Source organism: Brassica rapa, chromosome A06 (assembly GCF_000309985.2).
Source record: "Brassica rapa cultivar Chiifu-401-42 chromosome A06, CAAS_Brap_v3.01, whole genome shotgun sequence".
NCBI lineage: Eukaryota > Viridiplantae > Streptophyta > Magnoliopsida > Brassicales > Brassicaceae > Brassica > Brassica rapa.
The window spans coordinates 14,076,478-14,079,331 of record NC_024800.2 but is presented as its reverse complement, the minus strand read 5'-3'; the positions used below and the strand labels follow the sequence as shown (position 1 = coordinate 14,079,331).

Below are 2,854 nucleotides of genomic sequence, written 5' to 3'. Positions count from 1 at the left end.
GAAGGTGAAAACAAGAATAAACATTTTTTTTGTTTGAGATACTTACCTGAGTGGAGCGGGCGCTCCATGCAAATTCTGGGTGTTCTATCGTCAGATGGTTGCCTGGAACAACCGCTCTTTTCAGGGGGCAGGTTGTTCCGTTTCTGCAACCCATAATTTTTGAAGTATCTCGGATTTTTTTTGCTTTTTGACCTGAGACTCAATAAACTAAAACGAAAATAAGCAACCAAAAACAAAACCAAGTTATATTTACACTTACCAGTGGGTTGCCTCCCACCAAGCGCTTGGTTTAAGTCACTAGCTTGACTTGGTGACTTGGATCAGTCTGGTTGAACAGGAGGGCCTGTTCCAAAACAAGCTCCACAATCAGAAATGTTCAACTTCAGAACTCTGCTCAGCAACCCTTTCACAGCAGCTTCCCCTTTCTCTTTCATCTCTTGTGTGAGCATTACTCTGACTTTAGAGAAAGGTTTAGCGGTACCCTTGCACTTTACCTCATACTCATTGGATTTCTCATCACACAAGCGAGGTATCAAAATCATCATAGGATCACCCTTGATCCTTTTCTTCTAGACTTTGTGTTTCACCCTTGAATTCCCTCTGAATTTAGTAGGATCAGTGCTAGGATCTTAATCAGAGAACAGCCCGCTCTCACCCTTATCACCATGCTCCTTCTCTGGAACAACCTTCAGCTTTTCTACATCAAACACTGAGATGCAAGAGGCATGTGATGAGGAAGATCTGGTGGGTACAGCCTTGTAGAAAACTTTCTTGTTGATGTTGGAGAAGCAGACTCTCTTGTTGGGCATATCGATGGTTGCTCCAACAGTAGCCATGAATGTCCTTCCAAATATCAAAGGCATCTCATGATCCTTGTTCATCTCAACAACTTGAAACTCAGCAGGAACAATGCATTCCCCTACTTGAACATGAAGGCTGCGGATGGTTCCATATGGGACTGCTCTGGAAGAGTTTGCAAAGGTCAGGGTCAGCTGAGAACGCTCAACGTCAGCAATCTTCAAATCGTCTACAATAGCCTTCGAGACGAGATTCACACAAGAACCAGAGTCACAAAGAGCATCCTTGAAGGTTGTTCCTGCGAAGGAACATGGGAAAACAAACTTTCCAGGATCATCAACCTTAGGCAATACCTTCAGTGCTGGTGTAGACAGTGCTTTGGTATAGAGGACCTTGATCTCCTCTTGAGTCTCTCTACAGTTTTTAAAGAACTTGAGCAATGGACGAATCTGCAGAGCATCTTCGAATGCAAGTTCTTTAGGAAGTTTTCTCACCATCTTGTTAAAACCTATCAGTTGCTCTTCACTAATGGGATCCATCAGATGTTTAGGTGGAATTAGATAGGGAACCTTAGGAACATAGACTCGCACTGGTGGAGTTTCAGCAGGTACGCTAGGACCAGTCACTCCAGAGCTAGCAGACTGCTCTGTGTTCTCTTCTGCGCCTAGAACAGTCTCAGCGAACGGCTGCTCTATTGCATTACAGTGCTCAGTCCTAGGATTTTTATCAGTTCTTCCAGGGAGCGTCTCGTGTTGCCTCTTGACACTCTCAACTATTTGAGCAAGCTGAACATCGATCTTTCTTATGTGGATCGCAAGAGTGTCATACTTGTTATTCAGCTCAGTGAACATGTTGCCCATCCTGGTGTCAATTTCCGTGGTTACCTGGTTCAACACCTTGGCCTGAACCTGCTGACCCTGCAACAGCTGTTGCATCATCATACCCAGACCCTTCAACTCATCTGGTTGACTGTTCTCAGTAGCTAGAACAGCTTGCTGATTGCTCTGCGGTTGTCGCTTGTTCTGGTTCTGAATCTGCCCGGCTGTAGCTTGCTCCATGTTGAAGACGTGCCCTTGGTTGTTTTTCAGTAGCTGATCAACCTTGGTAGTCAGCTCATCTATTTTCTGGGTGTCGGAATTGTTCCCTTTCTTGGAGCAATCACTCTCCTCTTTCTTATTAGCTGAGCTAGCAGACATGTTCTCAATCAGCTTAAACGCTCCATTAGTGGTTTGGGTCATGAAGTCTCCATTGCTCGCAGAGTTTAGAGCACCTTGGTATTTCCAGTCCACTCCATCATAGAAAATGTCCAGGAGGTAATCATCATCAAATCCATGGTGAGGACATTCTCTGCGATAGTCATTGAAGCATTCCCATGCGTCGCAGAAAGGCTCATCAGTGAGCTGTCTGAAGGAGGTGATCTTGTTCCTCAATGCAGCTGTTCTCGCCTTAGAGTAGAAATGGCTGAGGAACGCTGATCGGACCTGTTCCCATGAAGTGAGAGAGCCGGTAGGGACAGAGTTCAACAACCGTGCAGCTTTTCCATCAAGAGAGAATGGGAATAACATGCACGTGATGTAGTCTGGTGGAACACCATTCACGCAAGTGAAACTGCAGACTTTTTCGAAGCTCTCAATATGTTCCATTGGAATTTCTGTAGAGAGACCAGAGAACACCTTTCTCTGTACTAGACCGATCAAAGCAGGCTTGATCTCGAAGTCTTGCCTGGTGCAGAGTGGAGGAACAATGGCAGAGCGTGTAGTAGGGATGTTACGCGGAAGGTTTCTCTGCCCGATTGGAACAGTCTGCGCCTGTTGTTCCTACCGTGCGAGAGCAGCCTGTTCAGCAGCATCCTGCTGAGCTTGGATGGTCTGCTGCATTTGAAGCATCTGTTGTTGCATCTGTTGCAACTGAGCAGTGAGTTGCTCTTGATTGGCGTGATCAACCAAAGTGGTGTCGGTTTGCCTTGGCTGTTGACGATTTGTTCTTTCTAACCTTGCTAGCACCTGGTTGCTAAATGTAACTAACTCTCCTTGTGCGTTTCTCCGAGTATGTCTAC

At 45.8% G+C, this 2,854-nt stretch overlaps 1 non-coding gene across 1 annotated transcript; it reads left to right on the top strand.

The window, feature by feature from the left end:
* Positions 1-2,124: 2,124 nt before the first annotated feature.
* Positions 2,125-2,231, top strand: LOC117126291. The gene has a single exon (XR_004448866.1). It is a non-coding gene; the product is annotated as a small nucleolar RNA R71 (small nucleolar RNA).
* Positions 2,232-2,854: the final 623 nt, after the last annotated feature.